The 25,807-nt window shown below is 44.8% G+C and overlaps 1 protein-coding gene across 10 annotated transcripts in view; it reads right to left on the bottom strand.

Annotated features, from left to right (window-relative positions):
* Window positions 1-24,666, bottom strand: part of FAM156B (family with sequence similarity 156 member B) — a 47,433-nt gene extending 22,767 nt beyond the window's left edge. The window contains exons 1-5 of one of the 10 annotated variants that reach the window (XR_003905003.1): window positions 24,154-24,400; window positions 22,452-22,556; window positions 15,167-15,360; window positions 14,780-14,956; window positions 8,013-8,119 (exon numbers count right to left, since the gene is read on the bottom strand). The gene's annotated coding sequence lies outside the window, so the exon portion shown is untranslated. The other 9 variants (XM_029929595.1, XM_029929600.1, XM_029929597.1 and 6 more) reach the window with 9 other exon arrangements.
* Window positions 24,667-25,807: the final 1,141 nt, after the last annotated feature.

Here is a 25,807-nt window from a genome sequence, read left to right as displayed (position 1 = left end):
TGCTTTTGATGTCCTAGCTAAGAATCCATCACCTAACCCAATGTCACAGAGATTAACTCCTATGTGTCCTTATAGAAGTTTTATAGTGTTAGTTCTTACATTTGGATTTGGATCCATTCTTACATAATTTTTGTTTATGTTATGAGGGTTGGATTCAAATTCATTCTTTTAAATGTGACTATCTAGGGGCGCCTGGGTGGGTCAGTCAGTTAAGCGTCCGACTTTGGCTCAGCTCATGATCTCGCAGTTTGTGGGTTCGAGCCCTGCGTCAGGCTCTGTGCTGACAGCTCAGAGCCTGGAGCCGGCTTCGGATTCTGTGTCTCCCTCTCTCTCTGCCCCATCCCTGCTCATGCTCTGTCTTTCTCTGTCTCAAAAATAAACATTAAAAAAATAAAAAAAATAAAAAACACACAAAAAAAGTGACCATCTAGCTGTCCCAGCACCATTTACTAAGAAGACTGCTTTTTCCCCATGTAATTCTCTTGGCACCGTCGTCAACAATAAACTCACCATAGATAGACGGGTTATTTCCAGACTCTCAATTCCATTCTGTTGATCTCTGAGTCTATCCTTACGTCAATACTACATAGTATTCATTACTGGAGCTTTGAAATAATGTTTGAAATCAGAATACGTGACTCTTCCACCTTCAGCTATCTTCTGCAAGATTGCTGAAGCCAATTCAGGGTCTGTGAAATTTCCCCATAAATTTCAGGAGCAGTCTCTCAATTTCTAAAAAGCTGCAGTTAGCATATCGATGGGGATTGTACTGGATGCTTGGATCAGTTTGGGGAATGTTGCCATCTTAACAATATCAAGTCTCCCAATCGATGAAGACAGGCAGTCTTTCCATATTTAAAACTTGCTTTAATCTCTTTCAACTGCGTTCTGTGATTTTCAGTGTGGAACTCTCACACCTGCTTGGTTAAAGTAATTCTTAAATGTGTTACTCTTCTTACTCTATTGTAACTGAAACTGTTTTCCTACTTACTTATTTGGACTATTCACTGCTAATGTATAGCAATACAACTGATTTTTGTATACTGATCTATTTTGTGCCCTGAATCTGAAGTCTACTTTATATTTACTAATTTTCATTTCTTTTTAAAGGTTTGTTTAATTTTTGAGAGAGAGCGAGCGAGCGAGCACAAGCGGGGGAGGGGCAGGGAGGGAGGGGTACAGAGGATCTGAAGTTGACTCGGTGCTGACAGCAGGGAGCCCGACGTGGGGCTCAAACTCACAAACCATGAGACTATGACCTCAGCGTACGTCAGACGCTCAACCGACTGAGACACCCAGGTGCCCAAGTCTATTTTATATTTCACGTCATTAAAGCAACACAGGACTCACGCCCAACTCAACTAATGGAAAGACTGATTCAAACACCAACACTGACATCCTCTGACAGAAAAGGGAAAGAAACAAAAAGACACATTACATACAAAGGGAACAAACAGGACAGGACGGCAGAGGGCTGATCAGAATCCGTGCAAGGCAGAATTTTCTGAGTAATGCCAATGTGTTTTGAAAATGAAGGTGAAACAAAACCTTCCAAACAACCAAAAAAGCTGAGAAAATTCATGGCCAGCAGATTTGCCCTACAAAACATGTTAATGGAAGTTCCTCGGGAAGAAGGCAAATGAAATCCAAAGAAAATCTGGATCTATACAAAGAACTGAAGAGTGCTGGACATGGTAACGTTGTGGGCAAATATGAATTTTTTCCTTATATTTAATCTCTGTAAAAAGAGAACCATCTAACTAACAGCAACAATGTATTGTGGGGTTTACCACCTTGGTAGAAGTAAAATGCAAAGCAACAATAGCACTAAGGCTGGGAGAAAGGAAATGGAGGTGGAGGCCCCTAAGACTCTGACAGTGTACAGGAAGTGGTATAATATCATTTGAAGGTAAAATCCCTAGAGCAACCATTTGGAAAAAAATGTTTGAGGATGTATAACTAGTAAACCAGCTGTGGAGATGAAATGGAATAAAAGCAAATGTCCAACTGATCCAAAATTGTAGAGGGAATAGGAAAGGAAAATGTGAATCAAATATCCAGAGGATAAGAAATATAGCCAAACGGAAGACTTACACGTAAACTGTTAACACACTAATTGTACAATGCCTACACATCAACTAAAAGACCTAATTTGTCACTTCAGATAAAAAGTAGCAAGACCTAACAATATACTGTCAAAAAGAATCTCACTTTAAAATATGAATACATAAATAAGTTAAAAGTAACTGAATGGAAGATGATAATACTATGGTTTGAACATGTGTTCTCCAAAATTCCTATGTTAAATCCTAACCTCCAAACACGATGGAAGGTGATGAGACCCTGGGGTACAGCGCTCATGAATCGGATTAGGGCCCTTATGAAAGAGGCTCCAGAGACCCTTTGTCGTTCCACTATGTGAGGACACAAGCACAAATCTGTGACCCTGAAGAGGGCCCTCACTGGAACCCAACTATGCCGGCACCCTGATCTTGGACGTCCAGCCTCCCTATCTGTGAGACACAAGATTGTTCATAAGCCGCCCAGTCTGGTATTTTGTTCCTGCATCCCGAACACACTAAGACACACACACTCAGCGAACGTGAATCACAGGAAAAGCTGGAGAGTCCAAATTAATATTACAGAAAGTATACTTCAGAATGAGGATCATCACAAGGGAAAAAGAGAGATGTCACATAATAAAGAGAGGTCCAGTCATCGAGAAGATACAAAAATCATGAATGTGCATGCATTGGTAAGAAACTGATACAAGAGCTAAAAACTGATAAAACTAAAGGAAAAAGAGAGGAATCAGTTAGCTGGAGCCTTCAACATCCCCCCGCCCACAGTGACAGTTCAAGTGGACAATACCATCAGAAACCATATGGAGCAGTGGAGCAACACTATCAACAGCCATGACCTAACGGATGCTTACAGAAGGACAGCACGAGACACCATCTTCTGAAGTGCACCTACAAGGTTCACAAGACAGGCCATAAGCTGCGCCATAAAGTCAATCTCAACAACTTCTAAAGGGCTGAAATCATACAAACTGGGTTCTCTGGCCACAAAGAATTAAATAGAAATTAGCTGCAGCAAGGCATCTGGAAAACTATAAAACATATTGAAATTAAATAGCTTTTCTCAATAATGCAGGGATCGAAGAAGAAACCGCAAGAAGTAGAAAGCCAAAACACACGTGAATCTAAAACAATGCATTGAGGGACATTTTTTAAATCATTAAATACTTACATTAGAAAAGAAGAATTGTATGAAATCAGTTGTCTAAACTGTCACCTTAAGAATTAGAAAAGCAAAATCAATTTAAACCTAAGAGAAGCAGAAGCAGTACAATGAAGGGTTGAACAGGCATCGACCTATTACAAATCATAGAATCGATACAAAGGAATCAGGGAAACTAAGAGCTGGTTCTTTGACAGGACCAGTAAATCTAATAGGTTTAGCCAGACTGATCAAAAGGAATGAGGGCAGAGTGACACGATTATTAATATCACTACGGCCAGAGGGGACAATTCAGGTCCTTCAGACATAAACTGGATGAGAAAACATTATTGAAAATATTATCCAAAAAACAAAAAACAAAAAAAACGGTGAAATGGGAAAACTCCTTCAAAGCCCCTAGCTCGCAGACCTCGGTCAAGAAGAAAATAACACAGAGAGCCTTATATCGGTCAAAGAGACTGAATGCACTAAATCAAACAGAAAACAAAAACCCTTCCCTCACAGAAAACTCAAGGCTTGAGTGGCTTCACGGTTTAAATGCTATCAAACACATGAAAAAAATAATGCAGGTTTGAACAAAGTCTTCCAGGTAATTGAAGATGAGGTCACACTTCCTACAGCATGTTAAGGAGCCAGCAATATGCTGATATCCAAGCAAGACCAAAACTTAAGAAAATAAATTACAGACTCTGAAAAGAAATAAAGGGAAACCTCACTGGAGTCCAGAGCTAGAAGGAAGAGCCATATTGCTCAGCATCAATTACAGGAAATTGTCAATTATAGACCCAACGGAAGAAAAATCAACGTGAAAGAATCATGTAGGCCCCAACAGGAAAAGATGTACATTGCACGTCCTATAAGGTACTGACTAGCCCTGCAACTGAGCCAACAAGAAACTGTCATTTCCCTGAGGTCTTGCTTTTCTCCAATGGACTTTCATTCAAAACAACGCTGCCAACTTCCTCCTTCTCCATAAAATAACGTTCCTCTCCTTTGCTTGTTGGACTTGTCTAGGATTTTACCTTAGGTTGCTTGTTCCAGACTGTAATTCTCTGCTAGTCCTGAATAAACCCGTATTTGCTGGTAAAATAACAGGCTGTTTTACTTTTGAGGTTAACACGAGCAAAAGAGCTCCGGAACACAGATGCAGTAACCCAAAATAAAATATCAGCTGTTTGAAACCAGCAATATATAAAAAAGATAAGATACCATAATGAAATGGTTCCACAGCTTTGAGATTGGTTCAATGTCTGAGAATCCATCACGCTAACTGACCATAACAACAGACTAAAAATACATGAGCGCCTCTCAATAGATGCATCGAGAGCAGTTGCTAAAATTTACTTGATAAAAATTCCTAGCAAACTAGGAATAAAGACGGACTTCTATCTTAGTCTCTTAGGGCCGCTACAACAAAACTACCACAGACTGGATGACTGTTAAAAACAAGAGAAATCTATTACTCACACTGCTGGATACCAGGAAACCCAAGATCAAGGTGCCAGCAGGTTTGGGATCAGGTGAGGCCCTGCTGCCTGCCTCACAGACTGCTGACTTCTTGTCCTCACGTGGCGGGAGGGCCGAGGGAGCTCTCGGGGGGCTCTTTGATAAGGGCGCTAATGCCATTCATGTGGGCTCCACCCTCATGACCTGATCACCTCCCAAAAGCCCTACCTCTAACCACCATCACACTGGAGAAAGGTTTCAACATGAATGTTGGGGAGATGGCAAGATTCATTCTGTCTATGGCAACACCCTTAAACTGATCACTGGCATCTACAAAAATATCTTAAGCTACGATAATCGTTAATCGTGAAGGTGTGACTGCTTCGCACCTAAGACAGGGAACAAGGTAAGTATGTGCGCTTTCATCACTCCTAGTCAGTATTTTGGGAGCTGTTCTAGCCAATAAAAAAGAAGAAAGCAAGCAGTAAAAGTCATTATTCACAGGCAACAGCTACGTCTATAAAAAGAATCCATAAAAAACTACTTGAATTAAAGGGCGCCTGGATGGCTCAGTTGGTTAAGTGTCCAACTTTGGCTCAGTTCCTGATCTCGTGGTTTGTGAGTTCGAGACCCGTGTTGGGCTCTGTGCGGTCAGCTCGGATCCTGGAGCTCGCTTCAAGTTGTGTCTCTCTCTTTGCCCCTTCCCTGCTCATTCTCTCTCTCTCTCTCTCTCTCTCTCTCTCTCTCTCAGTCTCTCTCTCTCTCTCTAAGTCTCTCTCTCTCCCTCTCTCTGTCAAAAACAAAAATTAAAAATTTAAATTACTTTAATTAAAAAGCGAGGTTAGCAAGATGAAGATACACATAATCAGTATGTAAAAGTAAATACCGCGTCTTCGATTTACCAGCCATATAAAATGAACAACTCAGGAAACTACAATGCTCGCGAGGATGTGGAGAAGCGGGAGCCCTCTTGCACTGTCGGTGGGAATGCAAACAGGTGTAGCCGCTCTGGAAACCGTGTGGAGGTTCCTCAAAAAAATGAAAAACAGAACTACCCTATGACCCTGCAATAGCACTACTAAAAATTTATCCAAAGGATTCAGGAGGGGTGATTCAGAGGGGCATAGGTACCCCAATGTTTACAGTAGTGCTTTCAACAACAGCCAAACTATGGAAAGAGCCTAATGTCCATCAACTGATGAATGGGTAAAGATGTGGTTTATATATAAAATGGAATACTGCTTGGCAATGAGAAAGAATGAAATCTGGCCATTTGCAGCAACGTAGATGGAACTGGAGGGTATTATGCTGAGAGAAATAAGTCAGTTCAGAGAAAGACAGATATCATGTTTTCATTCCTGTGTGGATCCTGAGAAACTTAACAGAAGACCGTGAGGGAAGGGAAGGGGAAAAATTGTGACAAACAGACAGGGAGGGAGGCAAACCATACGAGATTCTTAAATACAGAGAACAAACTGAGGGCTGATCGGGGTGCGGCGGGGGTGTGGGCAAAATGGGTGATGGGCACTGAGGAGGGAACCTTTTAGAATGAGCACTGAGCGTTGTATGTAAGCGATGAAGCATGGGAATCTATCCCAAAAACCAAGAGCCCACGTTACACAACGTACGTCAGTCAATTTGACAACAAATTATATTAAAAAAATAATAAAGTTACTAACTCTTCACAAAAATAAATAAGCCAGCCAGACACTAAACAACTAAACAAGGAAAGAGAGGTAAGAAACCCAGAAAGGGGTGGAACGGACCAGTACCCAAAACTGCGCCAATATTTTAGACAGATAAAAAAATTATGATACACGCAAAAAACAGGAAAGCATGAATAAGCAACAGAAACTGCCTGTGCTTGGAACCAGATGTCAGTTTTGACACAGAATTGAAAGTAGCTGTTATAAACAGGCCCAAATAACAAAGGAAACCACAATCAAAAAAGTAAAGTAAGGTATGATGAAAACGTCACATCAAAGACAGAATCACAATAAAGAGAGAAAGATTATTTAAAAAGGAGAGAAACAAATAGAAGGTCTGCAGTTGAAAAGCACAATAACTAGAGTGAAAAATTCACTTGAGGTGACCGACACTAGTTGAACTACCAGAGAAAGATTTAGCAATCCTGAGGACAGACGGATAGAGACTATACAATCTGAAGAACGAGAGGAAAACAAATGAGGACAATCAACTGAGCAGCACAGACATATGGGACACGCTTAAGAGCACCAACATGGATGCAGGAGAGTTCCAGAACAGAGACAGAAAGGAGCAGAAGAACAGTCAAAGAAACACTGCCTGAAAGCAACTCAACGAACTCCAAGTAGGATACGCGAGAGATTCACAGACACATCACAGTAAACATGATGAAAGCCAACGGCAAGGAGAAAATCTTGCAAACAAGAGAAAATGACCTGTCACTTCGGAGGGAAATCCAATCAGATCAACAGCAGTTTTCTCAGCAGCAAAAATGGAGGCCAGAAGGAACTTACTGGGATTATACATTAAAAAATGCTCAACAATCAAGAAATCTCATATCCAGTAAACTACTTTGATAAATGAAAGCAATGTTGTTACCGAATTTGTTCCTTAGGTGTAACAGGTTTTGTGGGGTTTTTTTGGTCAGAGCCTTCAGGGTTTTCTACAGATAAGAGCAGGTTATCTAGACGTGGAGGACTTGATCGCTACTAAAATAAACCAGACACATACTGGGCGATCTCACTTCTACATGCAATCTAAAGTAGTCAGACTCCTGAAAGCTGAGGGTAGAACAATGGCTGCCAGGAGTTAGGGGAGGAGTAAATGGTGAGGTGATGGTCGAAGGTACAAAGTTACAACTATACACACTAAGTATGTTCTGGAGATCTACTACACAGCGTAGTGCCTTTAGCTAACAGTATTAGCTAACAATACTGTGTTGTACACTTAAAATTGCTAAGAGGTTATCTTATGTTAAGTGTTCTTATGACTAATGATAATAATATAACAACAACCACAGTGACAAGAAGAAAGGGTTGTACACGTAAATACCTTTACCTAGAGCTTTCCCTATCGGTCAGACCTCAATAAAACACACCTCTTTGGTACCACTAGTCAGGGTGGTAATTTTCACATTTATTTGTATGACTGTTAGAGAAACTATTCTCTTAATATTTGGCTTAAACTCCATGAAGGCAGTGATGTGTCTTTGATTACTGCACCTCCCAGGCACCCAACACAGTGTCTACAGTATCTAGATAACAGCTGAAGCTAGTTAAATGAATAGTCTCTCATCCTATATTTGCTACACCCCCCCCCCCCCCCCACACACACACGGTTACCATCATACTTGTGCAGCTCAGGGAGCAGTGCCCGGGCAGCCACCCGAGTTTGATCAGGAGGTGGCAGAGAAGCGGTAGTGTTGCTAGATGGCGGCTTTGAGCTTCTGTAAGGTAAGGCAGCATTACTCTGAGCAGGGCGAAGAATCTTTCTGTCTGTGGTAAAGGCTGAGACCGTCGTGCCTTCACACACTCAGTGTCCCCTCATTACCATTCATGGTGGCTGATCAGAACGCTCATCACTAAGTGCAGTGATTCCCTCCTAGACCTTGGACCAGGGTAACCTCTCTCCACAATACAGGAACACTCCATTTTCACAGCAGAGAAGCAAGGCCAGAAAACAGGATTCCCGCTGCTTGCCCCTCTTACTGTGCTTTCTCACCTTGTCCTAACTCCCATGCTGCTTCTTTGAGTCACCCAACCCAACCCTGCTACTTCCCCACCAATGACTACAACACCTGGGCCTGCACCTCACTTGCTATGTAGGGCTCTCCTGGAGGTGGCTGGATCGAACTATTGTACTATGCATGTGTTCTGTTTTCTCTCCTGAACGTGTAGGCCTCGAGACTCCACGTAACGTGCTCCAGGTGGCCCACAAACGGAGAGTGTGCAGGCGAGGCTGCCACGCTCCCCCACAGCATGACCACAGCAGTGCTACACTGTCAGAACCACACACTGCACCACGGGGGCCAAAAGAGAGCAGAAGTCTAAGAAAACTTAATAGAGATACTTATCTCAACAGCACAGCTGTCTCTTCTTAGGGACATGCAACTTGCTGTCTGATTTGGTTTGGTTTGGCCCAAACCAAATTGGCATTTGTGGCACTTTCATAGCCCTTGCAGACTTCGCTAATCTTCTATCCAAACCTCTTTCTTCCCCCACCATTCCACTCTACTGTCCCACATAGCTCTCCTCTGCTTTAAATGCACCGATCGGGTTTTCAGCTGGCAAGGATACTGAAGCAATTCATTACCTTGAAATGTCAAGATACCGAAGAGATCGAATCTTCAGAAAAATGACTTTCAAATCTATACGATGTTATCTGTTGTTCTGTTTCCTAACATTATACCATAAAGTACTGTCCATAATGATAATGACGAGGATACCGACGCTGAAATCCACCTCAGCAAATGCACGTATAGACTTGCTATGAACTAGATCCCAACTTACTGATGTGTCTGTACTGACTCATCACCTCATAGTCTCTCGTGCACTTGAGACATCGTGTTCCATCCAAGCACAGATACAGTGTAATCAGGATAAGCTGCCACAGAGGTTCACCTGCCTTTTGAGCCAGTGGACACTGGACGCTTCGGTGCACTGCCGTTTATGGCCAAATTCCATGTCCCTCTCTGTCTTTCTCTGACCTGGATTTAACCCTGACCCTGCCCTTGCTGACTAGGTGGCTCTGGGTAAATTACTTCACCTCTTAACCTCTACGGGTCTGTTTCCTCATCTGGAAAAAAGGAACGATAACCTTAAAAACACTTAACCTCACAGCGCCGCAGTGAATATTCCATGACTTTTAAAATCGTATCTGCGCTTGAGGATTCCTGAATTGACATAAAAAACAACCTTGTTCTACAAGAGCTATACAAAGCCCTCCCTGCCATGGGAATAATAGGTGTAAACCGCCTTCTATTTTGGAGGACCATCTCAGCTACAGAGTTTACAGATTCAGGGGCGCCTGGGTGGCTCAGTCGGTTAAGCGTCTGGCTTAGGCTCAGGTCATGATCTCGCGGTCCGTGGGTTCGAGCCCCGCAGCAGGCCCTGTGCTCACAGCTAGCTCAGAGCCTGGAGTCTGCTTCAGATTCTGTACCTCCTTCTCTCTCTGACCCTTCCCCGCTCCCACTGTCTCTCTCTGTCTCTCATAAATAAATAGAAACATTTTAAAAAAAAAAAGAGTTTACAGCTTCAGGTAGCTTATCAATGTTTTTTTTTTTGATACATCTTGATTAATTTGTCTACTTAAAAAGTTTAAAGTTTTGATATCCTGTAATAAAAACAGCAGTCCTCATGCCCAGGGACCCTGCTACTCCCAGCCCTATAAAGGGAGGCACTAGGATGGCAGAAACGAGTTCTTTTTCAAGCCACGATTGGGGAATGAAACCGAGGTGTTCTCTACCTCCTTCACCTGAGAAGTAAAAAAAAAAAAAACCCTTGAGGAAGGAGGTGAACTAAGATGCAGAGATCGGATCTCTGGTTCACAAGATGGAGGTTTAAACATGGGGTTAAACCCGATGAGAGAACGATTAGAAGAAAGAGAAACAGAGACAAAATAGTGAAAATTGGTACGAATCCGTATTTTCCTGGTTCCCTTGGCTGACAACTCTCCTACGCGCCCTTGCAGGACCCCTCATCATTCTCTTTCTAGCTGGAACTATAGGACCCTGTTTGACAAAACTGCTATTTCAGTTCGTAAGTCGAAAATGAGGATCTATAAACTTATGGTATTACATGGCCAATACGTCTCACTGGCCCAAATGCCAAAGTAAGGTTATTCAAGGGTTTGAATAACTAACAAACAGGAGAGGGGAATGTTATAGGTCAACTTATAAGATATCGGAGAGCTTACTGTATATAGCTTCAGTTTAAACTCCCATTCTGGTGAGTAAGTAAAGATCGGGCAATCTGGAAAGACCCTAAGAATGTAACTCGATAAGGAACATCGTAATCCGAAGTTTAACTTGTTTTTCAAGATTCTGTGAAGTAACCCCACCCTTCCACTAAGACCTGGCTGAAGCAACGTCCACAGGTGAAAGTCACCTGGTCACTGTCTCTCACGGTATCTTAGGTGTCTAACTATGACTGGTCATTCTAAAGGGACAAAGAACCTTAAAATGATAGGTTCCCGCCCAAACTAACGTCTGTGTATTACAATGTAATTGGCTACCAAGCAATGCTGTAAACCGTAATTGGTTAACTAAATGATGACGTACATGTTCTGTCCATGTAATCTCACTGCTGCCTTTGTTCAGGGCCATTCTCTGCTCCTTAACACCAGGGAGATCAGGTTTGGCCCGGCCATAATGAAAGCATGCGGCCCTGAATAAAATTATGCCTCGCTTCTAAAAATCAGTAAATAAATAAAATCGTATCTGTAGGGAAAGAGCTAAAAACAAAGCCAGGCCTGTAGTAAGCCTCCTGACGTGTGAGCTTGTATTCCTGTCTCTTTCCTTCTGCTTGTATCCATTATCCTTCACACCTGTATGCTCCTCCTCCTCTCTGTCTGCATCCCACACACCTTCACCTTGCCCTCCTCTCCCGTTCTCTCCTCAATGGCCCCTCCTCAGACTCTCCAAACACACTATTTACCACCTCCTCATGACTCAGCTCAGAAAATATTAATTCACCAGCCTTTTGTTAAATAATAGTGAATATGAGTGGCAGAAAAAAAATCAACACAATAAAACTGGTGATGGTAAGATTACTTGATATAAAATGTGACTGATGAAAACTGGACTCTTAACAGCTTCAATTCTTTACCAAATTCACATCCTCCCAATGTGATGCAGGAGAACTGGACTCACTAGAACTGATGGCTGTAGAAGCTGCCACAGGATGAGATCCTTGGCCTTTACATTTCACTCTTTGAAATGTTTATGCAAATTTATACACTTGTGTTCCATCATCATCCAGTGACCACGGAGTTTTCCAACCATTGTACAAAATGTACGAACAGGTCATTCATTCTAATTTCCTGGAGAAGTTTCCATTCATATTTTCCATAGGAGCACATGATGATGAAACCCGGCGTTGCATTTCGGCTTCCCAATAACCCATAAGGAGAGCTGAATACTCGTTATGCTAATAAAAATACACCCTCCGCCGTGCCCCACAGACCGATTCCCGAGGCTCTGAGGAGCCGAAGTGACAGTGCTAAGTCCTTCCAGTGAGCCTTGACACCATCTGTCCGGAACATGCTTCATGGAAATGAGGAGCAACAACAGGAACAACAGCTAGAATTGATCAGCAATGGGCCACATGCCGGGCACTGTCCTGACTTTTCTTGTCTTAACAGTCAGTACTCTAAACTGCCCAAGAAGTAGCGACATTTACCACTAACTAGTGTCTCCATGTTGCTCACGGAAACGAGGCACACAGATGTTAAGTAACTTGCTCAGTGGCGCCAGGCCCTAAGTGGTGGAGGCACAGGTTGTGGAAAATTCACCGTGCCGCATATTTGTTCAATCAATATTAGGATCCAGTGGCCACTGCAAAAATATTTAGAGTAACAGCTAACATATAACACAAAGGGGTTTTCTAGCACAGAACTGCATGGTAAACAGAAACTTGATTTCAACAGCAACCACTTAGATGAGAGCTTGACAAGGACTAGATTCAGGATGGAATCTAGTGGAAACAACACTCTCTGAGCCTCATTAGTATAGCAGACAGTGTGTCAGTCTCCTGGCTGAAGGTTTGGGTTTGTGCATCAGAGAAGGCACCCAGCTGTTGTCTCACAATGGAGAGAGAGCCAGAGAGCAGAAAAACAGGACCACCACCCTGCTCTGAGTAGTTCCCAGGCAAGGAGTCCTCCTAAGTCGGAACCCAAGAACTCTTTTAAAATGCACATGCTATGATCTACACCCAGAGAATCTCATTTGGTGTGGTCACGATGGTGCCCTAGAATCTGTGATTTTTTGAGAAATGTTTATTTATCTTGAGAGAGAGCACGTGTGTGAGTGGGGTAGGGGTAGGGGCAGAGCGAGAGGGAGAATCCCAAATAGGGTGGAGTCTGACTCGGGGCTCGATCTCACAAGATGTGAGATCATGCCGAGCCAAAAGCGAGACGCGGATCCTTAACAAACTGAGCCACCCATGCACCCAAGAATCTGTGATTTAAAAAAAAAAATTTTTTATGTTTAATTATTTTTGAGACACAGAGAGACAGAGTGGGAACAAGGGAGGGGCAGAGAGGGAGGGAGACAGAATCTGAAACAGGCTCCAGGCTCTGAGCTGTCAGCACAGAACCGGATGCGGGGCCCGAACTCACAAACCACAAGATCACGACCTGAGCCCAAGTCGGACGCTTAACCGACTGAGCCACCCAGGTGCCCCTAGAATCTGTGATTTTTAACACTGTCTAGAAAACTCTCGAGAACGTAATTAAATCCCTGTGCTAGCAAGCCTGACTCCAATGTACTGACTCTTTCCGGACAACACACACATGAGAGACCAATCTGAAAGCACACAGGATGCAGAACATAATGAGCACAGCATGAGAGTCAAACAAAGGGCAGGGCAGCAGATTTTGTGAGAAGACAGCACGGCCCCACCGGACTTTCTCTGTGAAAGCTTCAGTCTATCTCAAATCCATTCTCTTCATGGCCAGTGGGTGGTGGGGGTGACAGAAGATGACATTAAGTTCTCGTGATGGCATGGGCTTTTCTCGGGGACCATGTAACCCCCATGATGGGAGGTAATGCAATCTAGTCTCTCCACATCCTCTCAACCTTTGGTTCACTCCTACGCCCACACCCCACTCCACGTCAGCCTGGAGGAACCAGAACGTGGGCACCTGTCTCCCCTTCACCTCCCAGAAACCTGACCCTGAGAGATCGCCCCCCTCTTCTCCTTTCAGCTGTCTTGTGATCTCATCTCCTGTCCCAAACAGGACAGAAGCTTAAAGCCCTTGCCCATCCCCTTACTCTGGTGCCCATACTTGGAAAGGCTTGTCATCAACGAGCAGGAGAACTCCAGTCCCGGGCGCTAAGAGCCAAGATGAGCGCAAAACCATCCCAGGCAGGGACATCCCATGGCAGCAGTGACCTATGAAACGAGCTTTACCTCACACCCCAGCTGTCCCTGAAACATGTTCTGATCACAGAAAGCAGGCAAAGGACGAGGATGCCCAGAATCCTTCCTGGGGCGTACTTCCTGGGAGTACCACGCTGCCATGGTATTTCCTCTGACCAAATCCAGCGTATTATGTAGTTTATAACCACAATGGTCGTTTTGGGAATTTCAGAGGGCGATTGTGATGACTGAAATGATTAAAGGGGAGTATCAGCATGTAAAAAGGGAAAGTTGCAGGGAGGCAAATCTTTTTGACAGAGACTTACATTAAGTGGATTTTCCAATAAATGTAACTTCCCTGTAAACTGAGGGATACTTGCATGGTTCCTGGGAAGGTACCAATAACCCTTGACTGTTTTGGAAAATACATCAGTGAAAGCAACTCTGTTCGTGGCTTTGCGTGTGACACAACATGCCAGTATCACTGGGTATCTATGGCTGTGCATACAGGAAATAGTATGAGGGGAACCCAAACGCACTGACCAGATGGGTTTTCTCCAGGATGTGCTGTGAAAGGACCGGAAGAATTAAGTGGGAGATGTGCACAACGTGATCTGCCAGAGGTCACTGAACAAAACCTGCTTAGGCATTGCCACTTTGTTTCCATGTCTGTCTCCCTTACCCGACTCTTAACTCCTTCCTGGAAGGTGGGAAACACACCCGGTTCACCTTGGTGTACTCAGGCCGGAGGACCTGACACTGGGAAGAAGGCCAGTCCACACCTGTGGAATTGAAGTCAAAGGGGAATGGATGGCTGGACCCAGTGTCATGATGAGGAACCATACAGATGCCGGTCTGCAGAGGGCAGGAGGGAAGTGCCACAGGACTCAGTCTTAGGACCCACACAGCGGGGTGAGACCAGCCTACAGGACTGATCGCCATCACATCCCTCAGGGGTCCTAGATTTAACCAGTTAAAACAATTTGCATTAACCATAAAGGTCTAATGTGGAAAAACAAGTAACTTACTGCTTAAGTTTTTTTGTATGAACCTTCTTTCTAGCTGGCCTGACACACAAGTTCAGGCACAGCACACTCCAGTCGGGAAGCAGAAGCTGACCTGAAAGTCTTCCAGGCTGAGGCAGTGTCGGGCTGGTCGGGGCACACGCACAGGAAGGGTAATCCTCGAGGGCACATGTGATACTTCTGAAACAGACTTACAATCGTTAGGGAGCCCAGAGCTGGACATACACGAATCCCGCGACATGGGTCGGGTCACGGGGGCCTCAATGTGGCGTCCCGCCACGGGCCTTCCCCTCTAGGACCCCCGTCCACTTGGAATATTCATCTGAGCCCTTAGTTTCAAAGAGCTGCCCGGAGGCAGTCATTTCCCAAGGTAATGTCTGTCCACAATACCAGTTCATGCTCTCTCCGACGGTGGAGGTCACGTGGAGGTGCTGTTGCATGCAAAGCCAGGGAGCTGGGGCCACCCCTGCTGTCCCACAGGCAGAGCTCTGGCGGGTGTGGCTGGAGGCTCAGCAGTCAGTTTGCATTCAAAGTGCTCACAGATGCTTGAAAAAGCACACTGAGACTGTTTTTGGTTGTTGTTGCTGTTTTTTAACAAAAAATAGAAAGTTTCCAGGAATAGTTTCGGCACAGGACATTAATGTCCTCGCCCCTTCCCTCTGCCTCTCCCGAGGTGCCAGGTTCATTTTCTCCACTGTTGCAAAATCAGGTGTACAATTCTGAAACAGAACCTTCCCGTGTCTTTAATTATCCCCTGCTCTCCTCCAAACCCTTTGTACGGAGGGCCTCTTAGCAAAAGGGACCAAAATATGTTCTTAGAAAAATCTATTACATAACGAGGAAGACTCATGATCATTGGGAATTGGTCATGATGAAAGCCTGAATTTTCAAAATTTTCAAAATGGGTTTACATCACCTCCTGTCCCTTGTGTCTCTCTCCTTTATCCAGTGACCAGGCTAGAACAGGTTGTACCCTTGCTGGGGGTGCTGCTTTCAACAGCGGCACTGCCTAACATCCTACATCAATTTTCTCGGACACCCGGACACCAACAGTCACAACGTATGAAGCCACTTTTAAATCCTCCCTTTTCCCTCTCACTGCAAGTTTACTGAAACTCCTAGCAATACATGGACACTGACCGGGCGCCCATACAGGGGACATCCTGGTTGGAATGCTGGGAGGGGCAGCCACAAGAGCAGTAAGCCAGCTGAAGGAAAGGTTGGGGTGCTTTCCCCTTCGTCTTTGCCTCTAGTTTATGTAAAGCTTTTTCTCGCCCAGGCAACCAATTAAATTCATTTTCTCCCACTTGCAGGAGAGAGGACGTCAAACTTTCAACACTTTTGTTCACCTTTGGGGAGGTCTGGATCCTTTTCTCTGGGCCTGGCCTTGAGAGAATAAAGACCCAAGTCATAAGGTGGCTACACTTATTCCCCTTATAACTCCCAGCATGGCTAAAGCAGCCAACGTACGCAGTGAGCCAACACTCCTGGACTTGGACCTTTTAGTTTTGCATTCCACGTGTACCATTTACCACTCAGAACAGCTCAGCAGGTCTTTCGTATCACAGGCACATCCAGAGTCACTGAGGCACAAACGGCTTATCATCTCGACTACGTCATCCTTCCTTTACTCAAAGTCGTTCACCATATTTTAGTGAGTCGGGGTCTTCCTGCTACTGAGTCCCAAGGCTGCCACTGTGCTTTCGGATGTCCCAAGACCACCCTTGCTTTTGTTGCATCCCCAGGAGGACTCAAAGGTCTCAGCACAGGGGCGTCCTCAGGGCTAAGATTTATTACGGCAAAGGATGGAAAGCAAAATTACCCAGGGGAAAAGGTGCCCTGGGTAACATCTGGAGGAACCTAGTGCGAGCTTCCCAGAGTCCTTTCCCAGGAGAGTCACACAAGCTGTGCTTTTAGCAACAAATCACGACAGCTCAGGTGAAATGCTGTCTACCAGGGCAGCTCACGAGTAACACAGCGTCCGAGGTTTGTGTCGGGGGCACTGTCTGCCCAGGACGGGCCAAGATTTCAGATTCCCAGAAGGAAAAGTATTTTCATAGATGTCTAGGTGTTTAGATGTTTTATAGGTGTTGAACATGAAACATGTTGTTTGGACAGTTTAGGAAGAGTAAAGCACCCTGCTCGGGTAGGGAATGGTGGGAAACTGTCCGAAACCCAAGTTCTCGGATGCAGGGTAAGGGCCAACATACTGATCTTCTTAGGGACAGTCGTCTCAGGCCTACTATGTTAACTCTTCTCTGCACACAAAGCTTCACAATACATAACCAAGTCAGACAGAACTGAAGGATAAATGAACACATCTACAAATGACAGTTATGGAGTTCAACACTCTCTCAGTCATATGCAGAAGAAAGAGAAGGAAAATGAGCAGTATGCAGATGAACTGAGTAACACCGTGAACTACCTGGGTGTAACTGATAAGTATAGAACCCTTCACATATGGAAGTTTCACCAAGGCCGACTGCGCCCTGGATCATAAAGCACATAGCAGAAGTTATAAAATAGTTGAAATCATACAGAGACTGTTGCCTGAGCAAAAGAGAAAAACCACCAACAGGTAAGAAAAGGCAAAGAGGAAAATCTCCAAACACAAGGAAATCACACCATACACGTCTAAATAATCCCATGGCGCAAATGGCCAAGTCTCGAGGGAAATTAGAAAATATTGTGGATACCTAACCCTTTATCAGATGAACTGAATGGAAATGAAAATACAACATATCCAAATTTGCAGGATTCCGCTACAGCAGTGCTCAGCGGTAAATGTACAGCATCATATGCTCATGTCAGAAAGAATAAAGGACCCACATCCGTAATGAAAGTTTCCACCTGAAGAAACTGGAAAACGGACATAAAAATAAACTTAAAGCAAGCACATGAGAGAAAAAGGGTTTAGAGCAGATATCAGGAAAAGAATAGAGATAGTCAATGAAACCAAAAGCTGGATCTTCAAAAGGTCAATAAAATTCATGGATTGCTGGGGCACCTGGGTGGCTCAGTCGGTTAAGCATCGGGCTTCGGCTCAGGTCATGATCTCACGGTTCGTGGGGTTCGAGCCCCGCGTCGGGCTCTGTGCTGACAGCAAGCTCAGCGCCTGGAGCCTGTTTCAGGTTCTGTGTCTCCCTCTCTCTCCGACCCTCCCCTGCTCCCGCTGTCTCTCTCTGTCTCTCAAATATAAATTAAAAACATTAAAAAATTCATAAATTGCCATCCAGACTGATGCAAAAAAGAAAAATAAGTCAAGTAAAGATACAACTTACCAATATCAAGAATGAAATAGGTTACAGTCTCCAGAGAATTTAAAGGGATTCTAACAAATAACTCTAGGCACCTACATTTGGTAACTGAGATGGAACAGAACAATTGCTTGAAAGACACAAACTATTAAAGCTCAAACAAAACAACAACAACAACGAACAAAATCAGAAGCAAAAACAAAAAACACTACCCAGGTAAACTGAAAAAACATACGCATATTTCTAAAATTTTACTGTTAAAAACGTTCAGGAAAAAACTCTCCAGGCCCAGACGGTTTCTCTTGAAAATTGCAGCACACATTTAAGAAGAAGTAACAGTGTGCTATCAACAATAGCCAAATTATGGGAAAAGCCCACATGTCCACTGACTGATGAATGGATAAAGAAGATGTAGTGTGTGTGTGTGCGCCTGTGCACGCACGCGCATGTGTCTAATGGAATACTACTTGGGGATTAAAAAGAATGAAATCTTGAGATTTGCAACAATGTGGATGGAGTAGATATTATGCTAAGCAAAATAAGCCAGTTGGAGAAAGACAAATACTGTATGATTTCACTCATATGTGGAATTTAAGAAACACAGCAGATGAACACAGGGGAAAGGAAGCAAAAATAATACAAACACAGAGAGGGAGGCAAACCACAAGAGACTCTTAAATACAGGGACCAAACTGAGGGTTGTTGGAGGGGTGCCGGGTCGCGGTCCTGAGCTAAATGTATCAGGGGCATTAAGGAGGGCACTTGTTGGGATGAGCACCGGGTGTTATATGTAAGTGATGAATGACTAAATTCTACTCCTGAAATCATTACTACACTATATGGTAACTACCCTGGCTTTAAATTTTAAGAAGTTCTACAAAAATAGTAGAAAAATAGTAAGAAATAATAGCAATTCTACACAACCTCTTCAAAAAAACAGAAGAGAAGGAACACTTCTTGAATCATTTTATCAGATTGGCATTGCCCTGATATCGAAATCAGACAAAGACGGTACTGGCAAATAAAATTCAATAATATGTAAAAAGAATAATACAACATGAGCAAGTTGGGTTTATCCTGGAAATGCAAAGTTGGTGCCGAATTCAAAAATCAATTAAGAAATCAAATATACTAGTGTATCAAAAAAAAAACCCCAAAAACATGAACATATTAACTGATGCAGAGAAAACATATGACCAAATTCAACAGCCATTCATGATAAAAACCTTCAGGGGCGCCTGGGTGGCTCTGTCGGTTAAGCGTCCGGCTTCGGCTCAGGTCATGATCTCACGGTTCGTGGGTTCGAGCCCCGCGTCGGGCTCTGTGCTGACAGCTAGCTCAGTGCCTGGAGCCTGCTTCTGGTTCTGTGTCTCCCTCGTCTCTCTGACCCTCCCCTGCTCGCACTGTCTCTCTCTGTCTCTCAAAAATAAATTGAAAAATTAAAAAAAAAACATTCAGCAAACCAGGATTTGGAGGGAACTTTCTTAATCTGGATATAGTATGGCCACGTACTGAAGAAGTTCTCAGACACTAGACTGAGCTGATGTGCAGGGCAGCCTCTCTGAGAGAGCAGCAGCACGCTGCACATAGGCTTTGTTTCATGTTTCACTAGGTGGAAGTATAATGACTATCAAAGCGTGGAAAGAGAACACAAACGATCTTTAGGCATGAACCAGACATGCATCTGGTGGCTACGTGAAGGCATGCAGGGAATATGTGAGTGTCAGGGAATTACAGCGGGTTTTGTATCTTAACTGTCCTCTGGGGGATCGCAGGGCTCCGCAGCTCATAAGGCTATCACGTTCGACAGGCTTGAGACCAGAACATTGCTGACGTTTCAGCTATTGCCCGGTTCACCCTCCAGGACTTACAATACATTCTCTAGCAATAACTCCACAATATAGAGCATCTTACAAAAATAAAAATACCTACACCCTCCGTCCTACTTTAATGAAGAAAGACTACATGCTTTCTCCCTGAGACCAGGAACCAGGCTAGCATATCCACTCTCCCCTCTGTTATTCAGTATTTTGCTGGAAGTCCTAGCCACTCCAGTAAGGAAGAAAAAAGAAAGGTCAGGAAGGGGGAAATAAAACTGTTCCCATTCACGACGACATGATTACGTCCATCAAAAATTGCATGGAATTAAAGAAAAAACCGCCTAGAACTAATAAGTGAAGTCAATGTTGTCACAGCATAGAAGCTTAACACAAAAAAATCAAGCGACTTTCTACATGCTAGCACTGGACAGTTACATAACAAGACAAAATACGGAAACCACCCGGAGGTACCATTTAGAATCGCTTCCCCCTGTTCCAGTCTATAGAAACATACGCAGTATCTGTATGCTCAAAAACACAAGAAGCTGAGGAAAGAAATAGAAGACCTAAATGAATGGAGACACATACTGTGTTCATGGGTCGATCGAATCAATATAATTGAGACATCATTAGGCACCAAAGGCACGCAACATTTTAATACAATGCCATTCAAAAATCCCAGTAGGCCTTTTTGGACATATAGACTGATTATGAAGTTTATGTGGAAAGGCAAAGGAACTAGAATAGTCAAATAATTTTGAAATTGGACAACAAAATTGGAGGGGTGACACCAATTTTATGATTTACTACGCAGCAACAGCCAAGATACGGAAACAATGTAAGTGTCCACGGAGGGATGAATGGGTCAAGAAAATGTGCTATGGGTATACGAGGGAATATTATTTGGTCACAAAAAAGAAAATCCTGCCTGTCGCAACTACATGGATGGGCCCCCGAACGCTTTATAGAAAAAGAAGACAGAGAAAGACAAATGCTGTATGTTCTCACATATGTGGAAATTTAAAAAGCCAAACTCACAGAAATAGAGATTAGAATGGTGTTTGCCAGGGGTTAGAGAAAATGATGGTCTTGGGTACTAAATTGCAGCTATAAGAAGTTATGGGGATCAATGTATAGCATGGTGACTATCATTAACAATACTATATTATACACTGAAAGTTAAGGGAGTAGATTTAAATGTTACACTACAAAAAAATAAAAACTGGTAATTATGTGAAGGGACGGAGTGTTAACTGACCTTATGTAGTGAGCATTTCTAAATATATATATATATATACATATATACACACACACACACACACACACACACACACATATACACACACACATATATTGAAATCATCACCTTATACACCTTCAGCTTACATATGTTATACATCGATAGTGTCTTACTAAAGCTGAAAAAATAAAATTATCTCCATATGTCCAACGGGAGCTCCTTCAGGCTATTTTCTGTGTCCTTCTGACATCACCCAATCACTGTTTGAACTGTCCGTTATTACTGCTACCACAAGTTTCCTTGCAGTGTCCCTTATCACTGGTACCACAAGTTGAGCCAGGCTCATTCATCCTTTCCCTCTCCCAGCCTGGGAGCCCATCATTGAATGGAGAATAATATTAAGAAGCCAGGACCTGGGGGGCTAGGTGTACTTATTACTATTGGGATGTTGCGGTTTCCTGAAAGTTTGGAATACATGTATGTATGCACGCAAACACACACACATACATATGTACGTCTGTATCTATCAGTCTACGCATATATGCACACATACATATTGTAACGCATGCGTTCACATGGAGACCTCCAATCCCAATATAACACCTTAGAATTTGTTTTCTTCCTTTCTATATTTGAAACCCCCTTTTCCAAAAGCGAGAGTCGTGTCTTCCACATTTACTGAGTGGCTGAATCCCGAAGTACATAAGCCATCCCATCCGCACACCAGAGGCCCACCCTCACATGCTCTGCTGAACCAATCCCTGACCTTGGCCTCCACACTCCACTCAAGTCTGAACCAGTTTGAAGCCAGTTAGCCTTCTCCCCATCCAACCCCAGGCACATCCTCCTTACCACCTTGGGCTCTGTCCCCAGTGCAGCCTGCCCCTATGCGTGGATGCCCTTCTCACTGTGCCTGGGCTCTGACCCCAAGTGTGGGATGCCCCTTGCATGCGCACACTCGCCTTTCTCTGTAGCACCTATTGGCTTTAGGGCTGAACTGCTCAGGCACAGAAAGGAAGGGAAGGGAAAGAAAGGGGAGGGGGAGAGGTGAATATATCTCAATACAATCAATTGATTAAGGTGAAATCGGGCAAACCCAGGCAATATCATGAAGCCAGTGTTTTGGGTTTTTTTCCTCACTGCTCTCCAGCTTCCCCTTCCTGCCTCTCTTCTCTGCCTCAGTTCTTTCTCAGTCCGGACCACCATCAAGTGTAGAAAGGTAATGAGGGGCATGATTCCCATATTATCACTTATATCTGCTGGCTGGCTGACATCCAAGGTGGATGGTGTGGGGCCTGCAGCTCTGACACTCGAGCCTCTCGTGTCTCAAGTCTCTCATGATGGAGCACAAGGTTTACCCCTCTTTCAGCAATTTCAGGTGTAAGCAGGAGAGAAGATTCTGTGCGCTTCTTGGTGCCTCGGGTCCAAAATGCGGATGAAGACAAGACCACCTCCCTCACAGGCTGTGGGAGAAATAGAGACAGCAACAGCAGACACTTTTCACTGAGCTCTCTGTGTCAAACCAGTGATGAGGCCTTTTGCCAGCATTACAGGACGCCCTGATATCCAGGACCACACTCAGTGGATTTCCTGTGGCACAGGAACTCAGCACTGTTGCACCTGCTGTACCTTCTGCCTGCAATGTTCTAACAACGCAGGTATCCCCGGCCTGTTCCCTCACTTCCTCAGGAATCTGCTCAGTCACTACCTTCTGAGGGAATCCTTCCCTGATCAGCCTGCATAAGTACTCACATGATCCCCACATACTCCTTCCTACAACCCGCCTTCTCTTTCTATGGAGCACCTGCCACCCTCTGACAGTCAATACATTTACTGGCTAACTCTAGGGAATGAGAGACTTTATCAGATTGATCCTGTGTTGTATTCCCAACTCCTGAGGAAAGTACTCAGGCACACAGCACGTGGTCAGAAAACGCTGTGAGAGGACGGCTGGGAGTCAGGATCCTTACACACACTTCCAAGTTGCACAGGCACCCTCCAAGACAGGCACTGGCCCCATTTTATGGATGCTATCACCTATCTAAGTCTCAGGACACAAATGACTTTCCCGATGACACACCACCAGGATTTGGGGGTCCAGGCTTTGGAATCATATCTGCCAGGTTCCAAACTCCTCAGTTCCTGCAAGGAGATCACACAACCACAAAGGTAAAAGATTTTACTTCTGAGACACAGACCCAAAACTGCTCAGATACCCAGAGCACCAAAAACAGATCACTGAACACACCCTAAAAAAGATTCCAAAAATCTCTGCACAAAGAACTCATAACTTGAGTCGCAGACTCCGAAAAACAACAGAGACCAAACACACTGAAACCACTCCTGCCCCCGCGACACACCAACGTGTTCACTCCAGGAAACAAATTAAATCTGCTCAGATACCTCACATCCTAGAGAACCAAACCATGCAGACACCTCCCACGGTATTAAAAGGACCTTAAAAAAAAAAAGGCAGAAAGACAGATGTTCAAATAACTCAGAAACATCATATCACCTTAAGATAAAGTCCCCAGAGAAACTCCACCTTGGACACAGACTCCCAAACAGCGCAGATCCTTTACATCTTCAGACAATACCCCCACCCCACGCAGCTCAGAGACATCACAACTTGAAACACAGAATCACAACCAGCTCAGAGACCTCACACCCTGGGGGGCAGAAACCAACATAGAGATCTCAACCCCACGGACACAAAGCTCAGAAAATGCACCCCTGAGATACACACCCACGCAAGGCCCCAAAGTCCTCATCCCGTCGCGTACAAAATCCACTCAGACAAAATATCCCACTCGCTCACACTCCCCTACAAGGCTCAGAAAGATCAAATGTACCCAAACTGTGTCTGTGATGTGCTCTCTAGACATACACATCCCCGAACTGCCTAACACACTCTACTCCCCAGGCAGGGACGCCAAAGAACTGCACGGACCTCGCCCTGGACCTTAACCGATTGCATCTGTAGGACGGACGGCGCCGTGCGAAATGCGCCCGACTAAGCTTGTGAATGAGTTAGGGCTGAACAAGACTGAAAGAGCTCACGTGAAGACGGCACAGTCACGGCGCGCGTCCAGCGCCAGACTCTGGCTACCAGCCAGCTGTTGCGCCGAACCTCGCCACCGACTGGGGCAGCATCTTCCGCCCTTCGGGGCAGTCGGTCGGTGAGCAGTTCAACTCGGAGAAAAATTCTACCCTCTGAAAAGCCACACACACAAACAAACACACCCACACCCACACCAGCACACACACCCCTCGCCCAGAGCTCGGGCCCTGGTTGTGCCTGTTCACGCCAGATGGCCAATGGGAAGTGGGTAGGCGAGGACGGGGGCGGGCAGTAGGGAGTTTATCCGGAGCCATCTTGCACCCCGGAAGGGCTTACTCTGGCACTCTCTCCCGGACCAATCATCGCCGAGAATGTCCCCGGCCCCACCCCCTACATCGGAGAGCCAGTCTCTCACCTTGTTGTTGCTTCCCAGGTGGACGTGACCATGTAGAAACGGAGGGGCGGAGTCTGCAAAGTGCAAATGAAGTAAGCACCTGAGACTCGGTGTCCACTTAGGCTCACAGGGGCAGGGAGAATGGGGTGACGGGCGTGGGGAAGGACCCGGCGGCACCATTAGCCCCTCCGCTGCCCCTGTAGCTGGTGCCACACGCTGTATACGTAGACCCTCAATGTTGTCACATACACAATGGATTATTCCAAAATCGGAGTCCCCTCCCTAGTGGTACCTCCCGGAGTGGACAGCGTTTCCTAGCTCGGTGGCCCTGAGAAGTGTGTCCCTTGACGCTTGCTGTTCCATCTTGCGCGCCCCTTAGTGGTGCGAACCTGGAATGGCTGGTCGATGCAGATGCCCCTGGACCATTCCGGGCTGGACCCTAAAGGAAGGAGGGCAGAGCCAGGGTGCAAACCCCAGTTCGCTGCAGGGTTGGACTGGGGAGAAAGTCTCCCTGAGCTGAAAATTACCTCCCTCCAGTGGCCGCCATTGTAATAGGGGGCGTTAAAAGTGATTTTTATGTGATGGGCGTTGTGCTGGCTTGTGCCTCCGTGGGCAATGCAGAATAGGTCTAGTAGGGGAACAGAGGCAGGCGGGGTAGAGCACCGGGAGGGTGTTAGAGGCCTGCTGTGATTCAGGCCTCTGTGATTGACTGTCAGTAATAAGTCCGAGGGATAGCAGGATCTTTGTTTCTGTTAGGGGAGGGGCCGTCTCCAAGGGGCCCTAAGGATTCTGAGAAAGTGACATAAAGACCGCGGAGTTTGTCACCCCAGGAGAATCCTTTGGCCTGTGTATCTATGCGTCTCGCCACAGCCTTGTACTTCTTTATTAATTCTCTCATTCATTCATTAATTCCCTCCAAATTATGTGTCAGGGACTATTATGGGTGTAGGGAATACAACCGTGTGGAAACAGAAAAAAAAATACCCTTGCTCTCATGGAGCTTACATTCTTTTGGGATCATACAGCACAAAAATGTAAGTAATCTTTCAGGAAGTAATTTGGCAATTGCTGCGATTAAAATTAAATCGGAATAACGAGATGGGGGGGCAATTTCTAGAAACAGGTCACGGAAGGTCTTTCAAACAATGTGATCCTTGAGCGGACACCTGGAGATGAATATCTGCAAGGATAGTATCCCAGACAGAGGTAGGAGCCGGTGGAAAAGTGCAGGAGTGGAACTCAGTGCAGGGTGTATGACG

This window comes from Suricata suricatta, chromosome X, assembly GCF_006229205.1.
Source record: "Suricata suricatta isolate VVHF042 chromosome X, meerkat_22Aug2017_6uvM2_HiC, whole genome shotgun sequence".
Taxonomy (NCBI): domain Eukaryota; kingdom Metazoa; phylum Chordata; class Mammalia; order Carnivora; family Herpestidae; genus Suricata; species Suricata suricatta.
Note: the sequence above shows the minus strand (reverse complement) of the source record. Positions and strands in the feature narration are given on the sequence as shown.